Below are 21,357 nucleotides of genomic sequence, written 5' to 3' on the forward strand. Positions count from 1 at the left end.
GCTGGGCCCTCCCAGTTCACTCAATAATCAAGAAAATGAAATACAGGCTTGCCATAGACGTTGCATTTTCTCAACTGAGAGTCCCTCTTTCAAAATGACTCTAAGTCTGTGACTCTTAAGTCTGTGACGAGCTGACATACATAAAGCTAGCCAGCACACACTCCTGAGGAAAGGAGCTAGATTTGATTTACCTTTATGCCTCTGGCACCTAACATCACACCTTGGACTGGGTTCAAGGTGATAACATGTTTGCAGAGAAAGTCAACCCACTGTCTCTCCTTCATGAATGTTCCGAGAACATCACTGTTTTGGGAACAAATGAAGGTGCTTTACCAACTGAACAGCTTCTCAATGGCGGGGACTTCCCAGCCTGTCTGTCACTCATTCAGACATGTTTCTGTGTTAGCCTTGCTATACACCAGATGCCAAGCAGCTCTTAGGAGAACTTAGGGGAGATTATCGGTGAGATGTGGACAAGTGAGAGGAGGCCACCAAAATCCCAGGCGTGGAAGAGGTCAGGGCAAGATCCAGATTATGGAAGAGGACATTGACTAGAACTCAGGGTACAAATGGTGAGACAAAAGTTCAAGTGTGGGGGTTGGGGATTGAGCTCAGTGGTAGAGCGCTTGCCTAGCAAGCGCAAGGCCCTAGGTTCAGTTCTCAGCTCTGAAAAAAAAAAAAAAGTTCAAGTGTGGAAGACACAAGAGGTCATCGGGTGCCATTTCTAAGTTCCAAACATGTGATGCTCACTAGAAAGACTCCTTTCCCCAAATGGTAACGCTTTTCCAGACCCCTGCTCACAGGATAAATATTCCTTATTTTGAGAGACCCATTTATGGTAACTTTATTTCCCCCCCTTCTGGATGATAAAGATATGGCTGTTCACCCACTGACCTCCTCCCCCTCTTCTCCATGGCCCCTCCCCTCCATGCCTTCCGTCTTCCAAAATGAACCAGGTAGGAAACAGAAGGGTTTTCTTTTCTAGTCCCAGGTCCCTGGCCATCTCAGCTGGGCTCTGAAGGATGGTGCCGGGCCCCTAGACTCTTGAGTGTCAGAACTTGACTGGAAATCAAGTCTTTGCCCAACTCTTCCCAGAAACTTTGTACCATGGTTGTCAAGACTGAACACAACACCCAAGGAGCCTGTAGCTACCAGAGTGACTGGAAATGGGTTTCAATCCTCAGGCCTGCTGAGCTCTTCCTGAGCATGAAGTCTTCATGTGAAAGATACCTGAAGATGGTGTCACCAGATATTCCACTGGAAAAAAACCACACCACTACCTCCTGGTCTAAAGTGCACAGATACTCAAACTGGCCTCCAATGAAGGGGAATACTTTCCTCTCTGAGGCTCGGTGCGCTTAGGCGTAGGGTCTTTCCAGACCTCTGAGGTGAGGACTTTGCCCTTACATCACAGTTAGGCACTACAAGACAGAGAGAGGTGGGGAGGGTTCCAGAGAAGGAATGGCTATCCTGGATATCTGTAGAAGGATCTCACGTCATAGGAGCTCATCCCTGTCACCAGGTCATAGGACATGATGAACACCACGTTATCAAGGGGGTCAGCCACCCAGGTGGAGTTTATACCAAGCAGTGATGACCTACAGGAGTCTGGAGGCACTGTGTATCCCAAGATGCATGTCCATGTCCACAGGCAGGGAAAAATAGCCCTACTCTATTCTGGGCCTATTAAAGTCCAGTAAGGGACAAAACAGAAGGCCCTGAAGGAGGTCAAGTCTCACAATTGGCTTCCAGGCCAGCAGAAGTGGGGCAGTGTGGGAGGCAGGGTGTGAGGATGGGTTACAGTGTTTCAAAGACAACAAGCAAGTGGGTTTAAGAAAAGTCTACCTGCAAATGGCCTTTATAACCCCACCTCCCACTGTAACAGGGGCCCATTCCATACCGAGTCACACAAGTCACACAGATACTAGTACTTCTTTGCCTCATATTCACAGGCAAGTCAGAAACAAAGCTGAGGCAGGAGAATTATGGATTTCTCACTATTCCTTGGTTGACATTCCAGCCAAGCCTGCCATGGTTAGCCATGTAAGCAACAAAGACCACTGTGATGGTTTGAATATGCTCCACCCAGGGAGTGGCACCATTAGGAGGTGTGGCCCTGTTGGAGTGGGTGTGGCCTTGTTGGAATAGGTGTGGCCTTGTTGGAATAGGTGTGGCCTTGTTGGAGTAGGTGTGTCACTGTGGGTCTGGGCTATAAGACCCTCATCCTAGCTGCCTGGAAGGCAGTATTCTGAGAGCAGCTTTCAGATGAAGATGTAGAACTCTCAGCTCCTCCTGCACCGGGCCTGCCTGGATGCTGCCATGTTCCTGCCTTGATGATAATGGACTGAACCTCTGAACCTGTAAGCCAGGCCCAATTAAATGTTGTCCTTTATAAGAGTTGCCTTGGTCGTGGTATCTGTTCACAGCAGTAAAACCCTAACGAAGAGAGACCAGCCACATTCAAATTGTATTCCACAGTGCTGCATGGGAACCCACAGAGACAAGGCTTCCAGATTCGCAGGGGCATTTCAAGGGCACAAGATCAGTGTGCTTGATGGTGGTCCTACCTGTCTGGAAGGAGGCTCATACCTGCACATCACCCAGCCTGACAAGACAGCTTCCACGTAAAGAACAACCTGTCAGCCACAGGACTCTCTATGGCTGATAGAGGGGAAGGGTTCCTAGATAATTCTGGTCTGTGAGGAACAGCCAAAGGCAATTTCTGACCCAGCGTGGCCATGTCCCAGGGAGCCAGATCACATCACTAAACTCGCTTCTGCCTATTTTTCCAATCCTCTTCCTCTTACACACTTAACAATCCTAGTGTATGCTTTCCTTTTCTTTTTTTTTTTAATCTTAAAATAGCATCTTAGTTGGGGTTTTATCTCTGTGAAGAGACACCATGACCACAGCAACTCTTATAAAGGACAACATTTCATTGGGGCTGGCTTATAGGTATATTCAGTCCATTATCATCATGGCGGAAAGCATGGCAGTGTCCAGGCAGACATGGTACTGGAGAAGCTGAGTTCTACGTCAGGATTCTCAGGTAGAAGGAGACTGCATGCCGCACTGGGTGTAGCTTGAGCCTAGGAGACCTCAAAGCCCTCCCCCACAGTGACACATTTCCTCCAAAGAGGCCACACCCACTCTAACAAGGCCACACCTCCTAATAATGCCACATCCTACGGGACAAGCATTCAAACGCGTACATTTTTAAGGGTCATACCTGTTCAAACCATCACAGATAGTTCCACGAGTGTATGCTAATTGTTCAGAGTAATGAGTTTTATTGTGACGTTTTCAGATATGGCTATAATGGCCAGATATGGCTACTGTGATCATATTGACATCTGTGCTGGCTGGCTTTATGTCAACTTGACATAATCTACAGTCATCAGAGAGGAGGGAGCCTCAACTGAGAAAATGCCTTCAAGAGACCAGGTTGTAGGCAAGCCTACAGAATCTTTTTTTTGGGGGGGGGGTGTTCTTTTTTTTTCCGGAGCAGGGGATCGAACCCAGGGCCTTGCGCTTCCTAGGCAATCGCTCTACCACTGAGCTAAATCCCCAACCCCTCAGAATGTTTTCTTAATCTAGTGATTGAGCATGGGAGGGCTCACTCCACTGTGGGCGGTGCCAGCCTGGGTAGTGGTGGTCCTGGGCTCTATAAGAGCACAGGCTGAGCAAGCCACAAGGAATAACCCAGTCGGCAGCACCCCTCCATGGCCTCTGCATCAGCTCCTGCCTCCGGGTTCCAGCCCTGCTTGAGTTCCTGTCCTGACTTCCTCCAACAATCAACAGTGATGTGGACGTGTAGGCTAACAAACCATTTCCTCCCCGGTTTGTTTCGGGTCATGGAGTTGCATCCTAGCAACAGTGACCTTAACTAAGACAACATCCTTGTATCCCCTGTGCGTGCTCCCTCTATCCCCTTTCACATCCATAATTGTCCCCTTTGAGTCCCTTTCATCTCTCTGTCTTCCACACACGAGACAGAAACATGGCAAGACTTGCCTTTGCTGAGTCTGGCTTATTTCTCATAGGATGATGTCCCCCAGTTTTGTCTACTTCTCAATAAACAAATTTCTTCTTCGTCGCTGATTAAAATCCCACAATATATGTACACTGCATTCTCTTCAACCATTCACTGGTTGATGGGCAGCTGGATAAACCTATAGCTTGGTGACTGTGCCTTGCACTCTGATCAGCGTACTGGCTGATTCCTTTGTGTCTGTACCCAGAGGCCGCCTAGATGATCACCCTATAGTTCTATTTTTAGCTCTTTTGGAAAACACTCCACAATGCTTTCCATAGGCACTGCACTTACGTATGTCACCACCAACAATGTCACGTGCATACTGCACGCGCCTTCTGTAATGTGCACTCTCGAGTCAGGAGTGGAGAGATCTAGGCAAGAGCTCTGCTCTGTGAATCAGTACTGACCCTGGAGCTCTGCTTTTCACCAGGGTGAGGTTTTTGTCTCCTGAGGGACACATCTGGCAATGCCCGGGAACATTATGATGATTATGACATGGAGAGGGGAACAACACTACTGGGGGAATGGGGGCTGGGAATGTTGCTGAACACCTCACAGAACACAGGACAGCCACAAAGAAGAACCGGTCTCAAACACCAGTAAGGCTAAGGCCGAGAGAGACCTTGCAATGGACGCCGAGCTTCTATGAGAAATTGCCAGAGGCCCAGTCTGACCCGAGTCTAAGATGTGGCAAAAGAGAGTTGGGAAAGCAAGAAGTTAAATTAGGACAAGATCTTAGATCTGAATTGTATTCAGCAGGAAGCGAGGAGTTAGAAGAAAACTCCAAATCACTGAGAGGCCCAACAGGGTTGACTCTTGAGGTCTCTGACTCTGACGAGTCAGTTTGACTAAAATGCAGTACATAGGAGGAGAGAAGCACGGCAAAGCATGTCCCGTCATGTACACAGTGGGCATACCTGATGCTACTTCAACAAGACAGCAAGCTGCCCCTCTCGGAGAGCAGCGGAGGACGTGGGCCCATAGCTGGCGGTGAGCAGCTCCCTGGGAAGCCAGTGCAATGGGACAACACAGCCATCCAGAGGTTCCTAGGGACGAGGGGCTGGAATATTCACAGGGACTTGGAAGATGAAAGACCTTGCAGAAACAGGGAGAGGAGCACTGCCCCAGACCAGGGAGGAGCTGGGAGCACCAAGATAGGGCCAGAGCAGACACACGGGTATTGAAGCAGCAAAACTGCAATGAGGACGGGGAGGGAGAAGGCTGAGGTAGCTCACCATGTTCTTCCAGAGAGAGCTGGGCTGGGGTTTGAACTTGGGTCTGCTGGCTATGAACCTCAGGCCTTCCCTGCCTATAGCATCAGGCCACCACAGGATCACACAGACCCGTGACAGGCTCCTTGCCTGCACACAGGAGGCTGGAGGCAGTTGTTCCAGACAGGGGATGACAATGTACAGTCACCAGAACAGGGGATTCTGGTGTCACACACGGAAGCTCACACACACACACATACAAATGAAAGCTACAGGCCCCTGGGGCTGCTGTGCCTGCTTTTGCTTCAGCTTTACACTAAGCAAATAAATACCACTTAACCCTCGCTGGGACGCTCACCCCTGGAAGCTTGACACTCACCAGTGGCGCCTCAGCAGAGCTGAGCTGAGCTGGGTGCAGGCCTGAGCTCCTCCAAGACTCATTTCCTGAGCTGCAGGTGTACGGAGTAGAATCAGAAAGGATGTTCGACCATCCCAGTGGCCAGGGGAACACATTTAAAAGTGAGTACAAGACATTATCTTCCCACAGCAGATTGGCAAAGAATGAAGTACGGCAGCAGGGCTGGGCAGACGGCCGCAAAGGTAGGTGGGTCACAAGGGCCATGTGAAGCACAGTTGGAGGAACAGAGAGGTCTACCTCTCAATCCACAGGTTGCTGTGTGTGTTTCACAATCGGTGTACCTTGAGCATTTAAGACCTCAAAGCCCTGCCTCCACAGAGGCACACTTTCTTTAACAAGGCCTAGCCTCCTCCAATAAGGCCACACCTCCTCCGATAAGGCCACACCTCCTCCGATAAGGCCACACCTCCTCCGATAAGGCCACACCTCCTCCGATAAGGCCACACCTCCTCCGATAAGGCCACACCTCCTCCGATAAGGCCACACCTCCTCCGATAAGGCCACACCTCCTCCAATAAGGCCACACCTCCTCCAATAAGGCCACACCTCCTCCAATAAGGCCACACCTCCTCCAATAAGGCCACACCTCCTCCAATAAGGCCACACCTCCTAATAGTGCCACTCCTTAAGGGGTCAAGCATTCAAACACATCAATCTATGGAGGCCAGTCCTATTCAAATCGCAACACCCTTCCAGCTGACCCCATAATCATCAGCCCAATCTCACATATGAAGGATCTATGGCACAAGCAGAGTAAATATCTTAGATATGTAGCCAATAATTTTGATAGGGAAATCTGCCTCTCCACCCTGCACATTGGGCATCACTGTGGCAGCACATTTAATCATACTGTGAGCCCTGAGACTGTGGCTTACTGGGGAAACCCGTTTTTTAGTTGCGGTGTGGCTCAGCCTTGGCACACGCCTTGAATCCAAGAGCTCTCTGCTGGAATGTTGTAAACAGGATTTTAAAAAGTCAACCATGGGTCAAGCAACCGGTTGACAGGAAGTGAGCATAGGATTATTAAGAAAAACCAGAGAGTAAGAGGGAGTCAGGTGGACGGAGAGGGAGGAGCGGGAGCTAGAAAGGATAGACGGTCAGTTCAAAGGACTCTGTTGATGGAGTGAGCGAGGAGCATGCATGGTGGGATGGCGGCTGAGGAGGAAGGTCAGCTGGGGCCTTCCTCTGGCTCTGAGCTAGCCGGCTTTCACCACAGCATCTGGCCCCTGAGTCTTCACTGGTAAAACTGAATGATTGAGATTTTGTTTAAAAACAAGAAAAAACAAAAAAAAAACAAAAAACAAATAGCAGGTTGAGGCTGCCAATGAGTAATAAAGGCACCGAGGCTGGAACGATGGGACCACGTCTTTGACAACTATGGCAACAGTGGTCACAGGAGTGCTTGCTGTAGAGACGGAGCAGTGGGCATGAGCCTGTGGGAAGTGTTGTGTCTGAGCATCGCTTCGTCATCATGGTGAGGAGGCTTTGATATGGTTTTGAGAGACCTCAGAAGGGGAAACTGAGTAGAGTGTACAGGGACATCCCACGGTAAGTCTCCACGTATGTCTCCACGTATGTCTCCACGGTAAGTCTCCATGTATGTCTCCATGGTAAGTCTCCACGGTTAGTCTCCACGTATGTCTCCATGGTAAGTCTCCACATATGTCTCCATGGTAAGTCTCCACATATGTCTCCATGGTAAGTCTTCACATATGTCTCTATGTATGTCTCCACGTATGTCTCCATGGTAAGTCTCCATGTATGTCTCCACATATGTCTCCACGTATGTCTCCATGGTAAGTCTCCACATATGTCTCCACGTATGTCTCCATGGTAAGTCTCCATATATGTCTCCATGTATGTCTCCATGGTAAGTCTCCATGGTAAGTCTCCATGGTATGTCTCCATGGTATGTCTCCATGGTAAGTCTCCATGGTATGTCTCCATGGTATGTCTTCATGGTAGGTCTCCATGGTGTGTCTCCATGGTATGTCTTATAACCACACAGGAATCTTGGAAAAGTTTTAATTTTTATAGTATTCCCCAGCGTTAAGTCTTTAGATGCAGGATCCTGCTGGGTGAGCCAAAGTTAAATTTCATACATATGGACCACAAGTGTGTTCTGATTAAAATATGCGCAATTAAAGCCAGAGGAATGAGCGGAGGCCTCCGTACCAATCACAACTATGGGCCAAAGCCACTTGTATTTCTATACTTAACTGTTCTTAGTTCCAGAACCCCAGTTTCAACACCCAACACCCACACACATATATGCACACACACACTCACACCACATACCACACACACATACCACACACATACACACATACCACACACGCTCATACATATGCTCACACACTCACACATATGCTCACACACTCACACACACTACACACATACCACATACACTCACACATATACACACACCACACACAGTCACACCACATATATACACCACACACACACCACATGTACACCACACACACACACAGATGTATATATCATACATACCACACACAGATACACAGCATACATACCACATACACACACCACACACATACACATACATGCACTCACACACAGCATGCAGCACATACACACTATGCGTGCACCAGACACATACACCTCACATGCACACACACACCTATCTCCCATGAACACAGCATGTCTGTGACTCATCACAAAGGAAGGATCTCTTCAGGCAACAGAACAGAAAGGAAGCCTCCAAGGGCAGATACATTCTCAGCTTGGAGCAGGGGTGGAGCATCCTTCTGGGTAGTGATGACTTTTAAAAGCAAAGAGTCAAATCTGGATCCCATCCTGATGACCGGTCAGCACAAGTAGACCGACATCCACTGACAGCTTCAGACGCAGGACAAAGCTTTCACAGGAGTGTGTAACAGAGGGCATGCTCTGAACCTTCAGTAGAAGCCCAAGATTGGACACTGGTAGGCTTGCAAGATCTACCATGTAGTGTGGAGGGACTTCAACCCTTCGGCTTCTCAGTGGCTGGACACTAGCAAGGCACCAAAAGAAGCTTCCAGCATCAGGCTCTCCCAAGTCACTTACTCAGACCCAGCTCACTTGAGTCCCAGCTTGTTTCTTGTCCTTCCAGCTTATGGCCACCTGCCTGTCTTCAGGCTCCTCTCATTATTGTCTTGACAGAAAGCAGGGCAGGGCAGGGGCTGTAACCCGCCATGTCTGTTACTGTCCCCATGGCATGTGTATCTGGTATGTGACAGCCACTGGATGAACATTTGTCGGAAGAGCAGAGCTCGAAGATTAGCCTCTAAGAGTGTGACCTCGCACTTGTGTTTCGGCTCAGTGACCACAGCGTGCAGGACACATTGGTCATTGGACAGAAACTCTTCCTTCTCCCACCAAAGCCCAGGAGGGACCCCATCCCTTCTCAGCCTCTCAGCCTGTGCTTTTCCTGCAGACACTGTAGTTCATGGAGTGGGGACAGACACACTGTCAGGGACAAGTCCAGACAGGCTCAGTCTGGTCTTACAGATGAGCAGGTCTCTCTTCAAGGCCTGTATGAGAACTAAGGCCTTTGGTAAAGTCTCTGAAGAGTAGAACAGACAACCAGACATGAAGCCCTCGTGCCAAAACTTGTAGAGCTCATGCCAGAAAAGGCCAAGGCTGGAACTCCCTGGAAAGATGCTGGACCACAAAGTGGTTACCGGGGCAACCAGATTCTGTCTCTAGATAGATAGATGATTGATAGATAGATAGATAGATAGATAGATAGATAGATAGATACATACATACATACATACATACATACATAGATGATTGATAGATCAAAACAAAAAGATGCAAAATCAAACATAAACAACGACAAAGTCTTCCACGAATGCTCAACTTTCCCAAGCCTTCTACTTTTGAAAACACCTCTCACCCCACAAATCAAGGCCTCAGCTCGTTCCCTACAGGGGAAGAGTCCACTACAAGGTAATCCATTTTTGATGGCGACTTTAAAATCTAACTGGCCAGAGCCATCTGCCAGATAGGGTCCTTTTACCTAGGACCTGGTAGTGACAGGCTCGATTGAGAGCTCACTGCACCTGCTCTCCGCCCTGCCTGCCCAACGCACAGCCTCTGAAAAGGTGCCCCAGTGTCCTGAGTATCACTGGGTGGCCCCGCTGGGTGTGCTCTGTGGAGAGTGATGCTGTCCCAGCCAGAGAGGGTGTGACTGTGACGAGGGACAGGAAAGCTGCTCCTCTGAAAAGGCAGACCCAACACCTATGGCTGCACTTGCGAAGTATCACACACTGCTTGGTTAGTGAAAACAGACACTCCCAGCTTCGCTCTGCTGAAGGCCGGAAGACTGAGAGCGAGTTATCTGTGGGGACTTGAATACTCTAGAGCCCGGAAAGGACAGCCTTTGGCTCCTCCGTTCTGATTGTTTGCTGCCAATAGCAGGCTTTGGCCTCCCTTGGTCTGCTCCAGCCTCTGTCCTCAGCACCATTTGGCCTTCTTCCTGTCTCTGTGACCTCTCCTATAAGGATATCAGGAAAAGTAGCCCGCTCCCTCCCACACAGTATGACCTCTTAAAGTAACTTATCACGGCCTCAGTGGCTTCATTCCATGTAAGATGTATCCTGGCGGCCTAGGAGTTAGGCTTTTAAAGTTTCTGCTTTGGGGGTGGGGTGGGGAGACAGAGGAAAGACAGCAGACCTCCCCAAAAAAAATGCCACAGAGAGCCCGAGACAAGGCCTGTGGAACCTCACCTTTAGCGGCAAGCATGCTCCAGCTGGGTAACGAACTATCAACCTGTTCGTCACAGATCTTGAAAACTTGGACGGGAAGAGGCAGGGTGGTCAGCATGAATAGGGGCTAGCGTGTCCTGCTTGGTGTGCTAGCCTGGACAGTTCTGGGAATTTCCACCGTCCAGCATGGGAGGAGGCCAGTATCGATACTTGGCAATACAAGGTTGGCCTTCAGGTCAAGCTTATTTTGACTTAGAGGAAATTAGTGTCCTTAAGAAACGGCAAAGGCCAAAACAATGGCTGCAGTTTTGTAGTGGTTATAAACATGTCCCCTGCCTAAGGTCACACTTTTATTTCTATGAACCGTACAGGATGGGACCTCAGAAGACATGAGCCAATGTGGCAAATGGGATCAGAAAGGAGAGGAAGAGGCCAAGTGCACATGCCTGCTGGGAATGAGGATAAACCTAGAGAAAACAGAGCTAGTCCGGATCTCCGCCCCCCCACCCCAAAAATAAAAAAAAAAATAAAATAAAAAAACTCCCTGTAGAGAAAGAATATTAATAAAATAAAACTCCAAAATTTGATCCTGGAGCAATAACAGAATCCCCGTGCCAAACTTCACAGGCGCACAGAGGATGTGCAGAGCCCGATCGATCTGCGGACAGCAGCTCTCGGAGGGACTCTTGAGAGCTCACAGTGTTCAGGCCAAAACGTCCTGGAAACCGGGTCCTCTGGAAAACGCAGACTAACTTTATGAATTGCACATGTGGCCACAGAGCCAGCTCTGCAGCGCCGGGAGAAAGGCTCGGCGTTAAAATCCGTCCCCCATGCCGAAGACCACCGGGGCGGATGCGAAGCACACCAAGGGTCCCGAAAACTCACCCGGTGCTCCAAAGGGCTTTCTTGGCAAACTCGGGAAAATAGAATCCAGCTGAGACCTCCTGGGATTAGATGTGATAGACAAAAAAAAAAAAAAAAAAAATTGCTGGAGGGGACCTGCCTGGAGAACGGTTTCCCCAGGGTGAGCAACGGACCCTTTCCTAGTTACTCCATGTGTTTGTTCTTCCTTTCCACCATCTTGGACACGGGTCAGCATGGTGCTTAGCTCATGGAGTCTTGCGAAGATGAAAGGATTTAACAGAAGTGCTTGGGCAGCACCTGTCTTGTCAGACAGAATGGTCGCACGTCCTCACCTGCAGGAAGCACTCTTCAGGCCAGCTGAAGCCTGGGACCCCTCCCCACTTGGGCCGTTCGAATCTTGCAACCCCCTACCCCCCAAATCCAATTTTACTTTTCTATCCCTGATTCCCTTCCTTTTTTTTTTTTTTTTTTCTTGCTCGACAACCTATTCCACAATCTGGAGCACTTCCCACCCGCTGTCACATGATCTAAGAACAGGAAAAGCCCTCCAAGGTCCCTCAGCTTCCGCCTCTGCCCCAAGGCAGAGCTCTGTTCGCACCGACCCCGACAGATGGATGTCATTTCAATACAGGAAATATTTATTGTGCATCCAGGCCGGGCCAAGCCCTGTGCTCAGGACTGCTAGAAGCACATACAGAAGTGGGGATGGTCAAGCTCCTTCTGTCCACTAGGGATGGAGCTGAACGCTCCAGCAGGGGGCAGTTTGGCAAATCACAGACAGAACTTCTTTGTGAAACCTCTTTGGTGGTGGTGGGGGGGGCTTCTTAGGACTTTCGACTGATTTGATGAGCTCTCTCCCCCGCCCCCCCGATCTCTTCATCCTACAGCTAGCTTGCTTTGATGTTAACCACACTTGGGTCCCATGTCTGATTACTGGTCCCTGTGGTAAAACCAACCATCACACACTATGCTCATCAGTCACTGCCCTACGCCCAGATTCTCCTAGCGACTACAAGGTAACTTCCGGCTCATTACGAAAAGCTGAAAGCACTTCTCCCATTGGCACCTCTCCCACCTTCTACAAGGTGGCTCAGGCCCACTCCTCCCCACGACAAAGCTTCCACCTGCCATCCCATTGTAGTCACGAGAGTTCTGAGCGTAGCCTGTGCCCCAGAATGCTTCTGCCATATAGGCAGAGTATCACAGAAAAGCCTTGGCTATGGTTGCGAGATTGGAAATTCCTCAGTGGGGTAACGGGTTGAGTTGTAAAGCAGCAGTAGATGCACGACGCTGACTTCCCATCATGCACTGCCCGGAAGCCAAGCTCGCACCACCCTCACAGCTGCCTTCCATCCCTGAGGGGTTCAGGAGACATCTAGACCTGTCCTGTCTGCTCCTGGCTCTCAGTTGTGCCCTTAGGAGACTGCAGCTCTCAAGGCTTTCCATGGTAGACTCCAGGCCAGCGCCGCCTCTAACCATGTCACCACCATCCCAAAGATATCACCAAAGCCTCCTAGCTGCGACAGAACAAAGTTCCCTCTGATGACTGTGAGGGCTCTTGCCCAGTCAGGTCTGGCTGCAGAATTCCTAAACTGCCCAAGTACTCAGTCTGGGGCCTTCTAAGTTACCTTCTGAGGTAACATTCTGTCTTCAGGCAGAACCTCCTCACCTACTGGCTTAGAGGCCCTCTGTCTTCAGCTCCTATGCCACCCACTTGGGAGAGTAGAGACTAGCCTGCCTTCTAGGTACCTCTCAGTCCTTCCCCAAGCTCCTCAGCCAACATTTTGTAACATAAACAATATTGATAAATTGTCATTGCCGTTTAAGCTGTTGCAAGCAGATTCTGGGGAAAAGGTGTGACCTCTTGTCCTAGACTCCAGTATGTTTATTTCAAATATTCTCCATAACACCTTTTCCTGGGACAGGCTGGTCCCTTAACACTGTGCCAAGGAAAAAAGAACTGCAAACAGCTAACATATTAAAAAAGACATTTTGTCCGGGGCTGGAGAGATGGCTCTGTGGTTAAGAGCACTGACTGCTCTTCCAGAGGTCCTGAGTTCAATTCCCAGCAGCCACATGGTGGCTCACAACCATCTGTAATGGATCTGATGCCCTCTTCTGGTGTGTCTGAGGAGAGTGACAGTATACACACATACATAAAATAAAAAAATAAATCTTTTTTTTTTAAATCTTGTCCTTGAAGACAGAAGGAAAACCATTCACAACAGAAGCTACTGCTGTCTGTCAGGAGATATAAAAATGTCATGGGACTGAGTGGAAGTTGAGTCATGGGGGAGCTCCTCCACCAGGATTGCCCTGCCCCGCCCCACTCCACCTAGCCCCGCCCTCTCATCTGGCCTCCCCAATCCTTTCTGCAGTGTATTTGTAAGCAACCCTAGCTGCTGCCTGCTGCTTACTCTTTGACCTGGAAGCCACACCCAAGGGGACACTGCTCCGCCAGGACTCAGGCTGGCTGCCTCAACAAGGCTACCCCAGCTAACCTCTGCTGGGTGTTTGTGAGCCCCTGATTTGATGACATCACCTTGGTATTGTTCTCTTCATTGGGCTACCCCAATCCTTGAGCTCCCTGAGCTCTTGTTGGCTGGTGCTTAGTCCTTCCTTGAAGGACGCCATCAGCTCTGATTGATTGATGCTTTGATATCTGCCTCCCAAAATGGTCAGGGCTTATCTTTCAGTTTAATGGAAACCACGGCTTTGATCCCTGTGCTGACATTCCTAGAGAGAGGTGAATAAGTACACTCCAGATAGCGCGTCAAGGGTGGATTGCAGAAATGATTCCATTCAGGTCTGGCTTTGAGATGAGTGAGTCTGCGGGCAGCATGGTATGGATGACACTCCTGAATGCCACATATATAGATGGAGTCTCTTCTTCAGTAACCCATCACCTCCTATGTATTTTGGCACTTTCCTAGACCACATACAACTGAGGCAAGATTTCGTGCGGCTGCAGAAAGGAAGGGGGCAACTGGACTCTCATCCAGGCATCTAATGACTCTTCCACCTCCTCTTCCTACAGTCCCAGTCCTGTGAGGATCCCTTTGGGTGATCACAGCTGTCCTGTTTTCAAGATGGTGAAGACTATGTCATACCTGCGGGGACAGAGTGCCACAGCGGCCTCATCCGAGCCCGAAATTCTGTACAGAGATCAGGACGCAACATAGTAAGAGAAGTGGCTTCCAGCTATATTCCGTGATTTCTAGACTAGTATATTCTGACTCTAAGAAGACCTCACATCCTGTGAATCAGAGCCCCGTCCTTCAGGACCTTGCGACAGAGTCTCTGGTAAGTCTCTGCACCCTTCACAGAGCTCAGTCACTTCCGGTTGACTCGGGAGAGAGTGAACTGCTCACTCTTTGACAGTAGCCTATTGCTTGCTTCCTAAGCTAGGACTGGAAGTGTTCTAGAGCACGTCCTTAACACTGGCTGAGGCATCGGGTCACCCTATAGCCATCACTGGCGGTGCTGGCGGAGATGACATGTGCTGAGAAGAGAAATCTATCGTTAGAAATGCATCTAGGCCAGAGACCACAAATGTCGGTCATGATCTTGGTACCAGAGGCCAACGCAGCCATTCTGCCACTGGGTGTCTGTCAGGGGTTTAGTGTTGGCCTCTCCTATAGGCAGATTAGACACCCAGGTAGACGGCAAGCCTAGATAACACTCAGAATGAGAAGTCCACCTGCCAAGCCCCTGCATGGCCCTGCCAACTAGATCCATGTTCATGGGTCCCCACATGAGCCTGGGTGGCCGCCAAGTGACAGTTACCCAGTGAGTTACTTTGTCCACCTGATCACTAAGGTCCCCTATACTAACTGATGTCCTTAAGACATTCACACAGCACACACTTACAGCTTGTACGCTCATTCAGACTTTGTGACTAATGTGACCCCTGGTTACCCACATCTCCAAGCAGCTAGAAAACCATCAGCGATTCCTACGAGGCTCCGTGGCCCTATGGTTCCATCTAGCTCTCGCTTCACCTGACCAGACAATGAAAGGCTCTGCTCACAGTTCTGTTCACGAAGTCCAATCTAGACACAGAAACTGCATAGTGATACAGGCAGAATCGTTACTGTGGGGTTGGTGTGCCAACCAGTAAAAGTTCATGAGAATCCTAGAAGTCCAGGTATACCAAATAACAAGGAGGCTGTTACCTCAGGCTGTTAGGGCACATGAGGGGAAGCCCTTTCCTTCCTGCCAGGCTGGGATTAAAAGCCCAGAGGGGCATGGCCCTGCTCCGATGACCTCCAGGAGCACGTGAATGTCAAGGAAGCAAGCTGGGACCGCACCACCTGTGGTATCAGGAGAAGGCACCCCGGAAGGGTCCATTATGCAGACTATGCCTGCCCTATAACCACTGGAGAGAAGGCTAGAGGGGGGTGGTACCTAAGAAGGAGCATTCCACTTGGAAACTTCTAGAAAAGATTCCTGACGGCAGGAGAGAGATGACAGCCGCTGGGTACTAAAGTGCTCAAGTTCTTCCTCTCTGCTGAATCAGGCACTGAGGGAAAGTGTCCCCCACGTGCTCTGGGACCTAAGCTTCGCAAGTGTGAGCGGACCAGGCTCGCAGAAAACAGAGAGAGACAAATCCCCTTTCTTTCCAGTCCCTCTACTGGCAAGATGTACATGTGCCGGATGGCGAGGGGACCATTTGCCAAAGCCCACCTCTGAAGCAGACCGGTAAGGATAGTCTGAAGTGCTACCTAGCAATGGCCGACCCAGGGAAGGGGGTGTGCTAGGCGATGACATCAGAGGGAAGCCAGGAAACACACCAGTATGTGACAGCACAGGGCTGTCCAAGCAGAGTCCAGTCAACAAACCTGCTGATCAAAAGACAAGACCAGCACAATCCGGAAAAGGTACCTGTAAGAGACAGAAGATAATGCTTTCTTCCCACCACACCAAGACAAGCTTAACCCAAGCCTAGGGGCTGGGTGTTCTCAGTCCTGTTGAGTTCTAAGCAAACCACCCTTAGAGAATCTCCCAGTGTGCCTGACATTGGGCTGAGTAGTTTCTCTCATTTGCTGAGACCCTGGCTAGGGCATAGAGACCCACACTGCTTATGAACAACCAGGTCTATGTGGGAGACCGTGCTTCACTGACTCGCCCCTAAAGACACTCAGCTCCAGGATGTTCCTCTCTTGCTGCCCTTGGCTGGTTGCTGAGAACTCTATGCATGGAGAGTTCCTTCTACTCATCTGCAGCAGACATTGACCCTGAGCTGTCCTCATTACAACTCTGGCCTCTTGGATGCGGACGAGGTTTCCCAGCCTGGTGTTTAAGCAATCTTGCATGCATGTATCGGTGCTGGAAAGGGCAGCCAAGGAGAACTGGTCTGTGACCAAAGTTGTTTCTGTCATAACCAGGGTCCCTTTGACCTTTGTTTTTGGTAAGCTAGACTTTTATAAAGAGAAACAGGGGAGCAAACAGCTACTCTGGGATCTGCGGCATTTGAGGTTGAGGAAAACATTGGTCACATCCGGTCCCTTAGCTGTCAGACTCCAAGTTGTGGCCTTGATTTCGTAACATCTCAGTTCAGGGTCACAGAGCGAACACTGTCTTGGTCAAGGAACATTCTGAGAGCTTCAGAGCCTTCTCCAGGAATCTTGAGACCCTACTTAACCTGCTCATAAATGCCTTCTTCTTTGCCTCTTCTCTCTGCTAACAAGTCGAATCTCAAGTCCCTGGCTTTGATGGCCATGACCCTTTCCAGACCATAGACCACACACTGGGTAGCACGGGCCTGCCATGTACGGAGAATTGACTTAGGAATTCCCAAGTTGAGGACGAAAGTCTTACCTATGCAATTACCTCGCAATGAGGCTGGAAAGAATTGCTGGCCCTAGAGCTGGGTCTAAACAGGAAGGTGTGGAGGATGGGCGGGACTTATGCAGGTGCCTTTGCAGTCCCTTCGAGAAGAACAGCATGCTGGCTTCCTACCTCCACCGTCACAGCCGGTCCCGAGCCCTCTACCGCCTCCTTCCCACCCGCTTTTTCCCTTGGTTCCTCTCCTGATCTCTGAGGATGGAGGTCATCTTGTCACTGGGTAAGGACACACGCGGAGTAATTCCTGCCCACTCTCAACTACGGACTAGCTGAAACAGTGAGACTGCAGGAATCCTAAGTAGGCACTTTTGGAAGACATGAATAATCACAAAGGCAAGAGTTGAGAATGGCTCCTGCCAGGGCGAGCACAGGAAGTGGGTGGAAGTGGGAAGGACTCTATTAATTCCCTCCGTCCTTGAGTGAGTTATGACTCTCCACTTCCTACTCAAGTGTCTGGATGCTGCGCTTCAGTCATGACTAAGGCTCTCTGGTGGGCACACACACTGCCTCCTGTGTCCACACAGCCTTCCTAACTCCAAACTGCCCCTTGTCGCCCACACTACACGCAGAGCAGCCCTGCACGCGGCCTTCAGTCACTTTACTTACTTCCTGTTGCCACCACATCCTGGTCCAGCCTTTAAGCTGTGGCCTTCTGCCCATGCATTTGTGTCACTCTCCCTATACTCAGCCCACTCGATCCTAAGCCCTCCGGTCTCAGAGCAAAGCCAGCTCCTTGGGGAGGCTCTCCCAGGCCAGACGACCTCTCTTCATCCATGAGTCTCCTTGCTCAAGCCCCTCACACAAGGCCACAGCCACCACTGAGTTGAACGCCAGCAACATCTCCATGAATCCTGGCACAAACACGGAGAAAGAATGCTCTGCTGTACCATATTCTGCTCCTGAGGGTCCCCAGCCTGCTGACTTCATTGACCAAGACACAATCTTTCCAGTCACAGTATCGACAACCTAAGAGCAGGCCCCACACCCCGGGTCTCCTATGGAGCCCAGGTTGCCACACACTCAGGGAAAGGAACATCTGTAGGCTGGCGTTTGTTTCCACCTTCCCAGAAGCTGTCTAGTTAAAGACACCAATGTTCAAGGTTTGTGGGGGGGACTTCAAGAAGGACTCCAAGTTGGCGGGAAGGAATCTGCAGGGCCTCTCGAGAGAAGCTGGAAGTTGGGACACCAACTTTTAAGTCCTTGCTGTGAGAGAGGTGAAGAACTAGGACCATACCCAGCATCCATCAGCTCGCCCCGCTTCCTGGGCAGCCGTGAATAGAGCCTCCAGCTGCAGCTCCTACCGTGTGCAGCCTCCCCGGTACTGATACCTTCATCCAGACTCCAGCAAGCCCTAGCAGAAAGGGCTTTTCCCAGCACTGTTTACATTCTTGTCGTTTTCTTTTTAACCATGTTTAGGCTTGTGGGGAAAAAAACAAAACAAAACACATTTCAAACATTTACAAGCCATCCTAGGCCCCTGTGGATTTCACATAAACTATCCTATAAACCGGTGAACTTCAGAGTCTCCAACTCCACAAAAATCATAAACCCTCAAAGCTCTAAGCCCATGAAGATTCTCTGCTCCAACATTCTTGCTTTCCGGCCAGAAAAACACCCAGGCTTGGGAGGGAAAAGGCCCTGCCTAGGCACCCTGCAGTTGGGTACAGAGCCGATCTTTACCACACAACCCTGAATCCCAACCCCGTTCAAAACATTGTAGCCCATGGACACATCGCCTTTGCCAGCATGTGGTTCTGGTTTTTTAAAAGGACTGATTTGAGGTTTGGAGATATTAATGTGACTGGGATTTTGGCAAAGGAATGTGTGCTAAGTGTACATGCCTGGCCGGCAGCCATGCCCCAGCGCCAGGCCGGCTGCCTGTAGCATGAGAATGCTCTGGGACTTGATGTGAGGGGTGCACCCACTACCCAAGGCCCCGGAATCGCTGGATTCGTGGGGCTCCACACGAAGTCAAAGCCATCTACCAGGAGCCGCTCTAACAGGAGATGTGAGATGACCTTGCCTTCAGAGAGTCCCTGTGAACCCAGAAATGGAGATCCTAGCAAAGGCCTCCCACCTCAGCCCCAGAGGGTGCTAAAAGCGAAGTTCTAGTATGAGCCAGGAAGGCACCAAACAGACCCTAAGCCATCTGGGCCAACATCTTTCCTTCCACTGTAACAGGCCCAGGCAGGAAATTAAGCAAAGCTCTTTCTGAACTTCTACAAAGGAATTTCCTGGAGGGTCCTGGAGGCCGATGCTCCCAGGAATCGGGTTACAACAAAAGCTGCAGGCCCTGGGGTTCCCTCCACAACACCTGTTCTGCAGAGCACCTTGTAATCCTGTGCTGGCCTGTGGTGACAGGGAGGGCTAAAGGCTGGCTCTACCCCTCAGGAAGCCAGGGGATGCCTTCCTAGCTGTGGACACAGGGCAGCCATCTATTCACCTGTCCTCATCTCTGTGTCTTAAGGCCCGGGAGGCCCCTCTGCACAGGTCTTGAGCTGTGTCCTCTCTAAAGCTGGGAGGCAGCTGATTGGTCAGCAAGACAATGGCCACCTGACCCTAATAGTCTCCCCCAAACCAAAGGCCTGAGGCATGACATCTTCCATCAGTCATTGATTGACGACATCTCTAAGTCTGGTGTCAAGACTTGAGGATGCTGCATACCGACCGGAGGTATGAGAGACGTCAACCCACAGTAACCTGATGCCCAGCCTGAAACTCGCAGAAAAACCAATAAAACCCAAATAAAATCTCTAATCTAGTTCATACTATGTACCAACATTTTCCAATCTTTTTGTCTCTCCCTAGCCTCCCTCCATCCCTCCGTCTGCCTCTTTCTATGTAGCCCAGGCTTCCCCATTAAATAATATTTCTTCCCAGTAAGAAATCACTCTGCATACTTAGAAATTAATAAAGGAAAAGGTTTTTTAAAAAAAAGGGAAAAAGAAACAGAAAAGTGCATGGCTGATAGCAACTAATGCCCAAGGAAGAGCCAACCGCGAATAGATTTTTCCCAACATGCATACCTAAGTCCTTTCGTGTGCTGGCCCCAGGTTACACTTCGAACAATTTAAACACAGACAGGAGACTGCAAGTCTGGCCACTTGGGCAGATGGGAGATTTACACAGCAAGGATAGTGCCAGAATTATTTTAGGTACAGCAGTGCCACTCTCTGTGAATAGTGTTCACCCAGGTTCACCTCGCCCACCTGTCAGGATTATGTTTTTCCTGATAAACATGCGGGAGGCTTAATGGCAGACCCAGATCTTAAGGGTAGCTGAGACCCTGCACTGGGCTCTTGAGCTGTCCAGCAAGGCATGTTTTGGGAGATTAGGCCTAATGGCTGGTCGGTCCTGATGAATAAATATTTATACCCTGGCATTGTAAACCTTGTGTGTCTCTAACAGGCTGGCTAGCACGCTACTAGTCTACGGGTATGCTTTGGTAGCACTCCCTTAGCTAAATTCTGCTTTGTGTGACTTAATGTCCCCTAAGCAAATCAACTCTTATTAAATCCTGTGGAGTGTGTACTCTAGTACTATTTCTTCTACATCAGCCCTTATTCCCAACCCTCCAGCCTCACTCTCCTGAGCAGTGGAATTACAGATCTGTGGGGGCTGTGCATGTGAGTGTGGGGACACGGGAACCACAGATGTGTATGGAGCTCAGAGGGTAATTTTTGGGGTCCAGCTCTCCTATTGTAGGATCCTGGGATTGGTCAGCTTGTCTCAGTCCTTGGACCCGCTGAGCCATTTTGCTGGCCCCATGCCTGGCTTTCTTAGTCTCTTTAAGTTGCAAAATATCCTTTCCAAAGTTGTTTATCTCCAGATTTTTGTGAGGCACCGCTGGCAAATAAAAATTGCATTTAAGATACCCAGAGTGATATTATTCACAGAGAATATGAAGTGATTCTAACATCAAACGAATTCATCACCTCATAGTTACCGTGTGTGTGTGTGTGTGTGTGTGTGTGTGTGTATGAAATGCAGGCATATGTTTTATGTGTGTGTGTGTATGTATGTATGTGTGTGTGTTTGTATTGGGTGTGTGTGTAATATATATGAAAGTGTATGGGTGTGGTGCTGAATGTTACAGGCATGTGCATGTGTGCATACTTAGTGCATGTGTAGCATTCATGCATTTATCTGCATATATATACAATTATGTACATGTGTGCATATATGTGTATGCATGTGTGTATATGTGTATTTGTGCATGTGTGTGTGTGTGTGTGTGTGTGTGTGTGTGTGTGTGTACATCTTGTG

The 21,357-nt window shown here is 49.6% G+C and overlaps 1 long non-coding RNA gene across 1 annotated transcript; it reads left to right on the forward strand.

Annotated features, from left to right (window-relative positions):
- The first annotated feature begins 6,682 nt into the window (after positions 1-6,682).
- On the forward strand, positions 6,683-19,864 carry LOC147999970 (uncharacterized). The gene is made up of 4 exons (XR_015641437.1): positions 6,683-7,213; positions 14,282-14,547; positions 15,870-15,945; positions 17,172-19,864. It is a non-coding gene; the product is annotated as an uncharacterized LOC147999970 (long non-coding RNA).
- The last annotated feature ends 1,493 nt before the right edge of the window (positions 19,865-21,357 follow it).

This window comes from Rattus norvegicus, chromosome 17, assembly GCF_021556685.1.
Source record: "Rattus norvegicus strain SHRSP/BbbUtx chromosome 17, alternate assembly SHRSP_T2T, whole genome shotgun sequence".
In the NCBI taxonomy this organism is placed as follows: domain Eukaryota; kingdom Metazoa; phylum Chordata; class Mammalia; order Rodentia; family Muridae; genus Rattus; species Rattus norvegicus.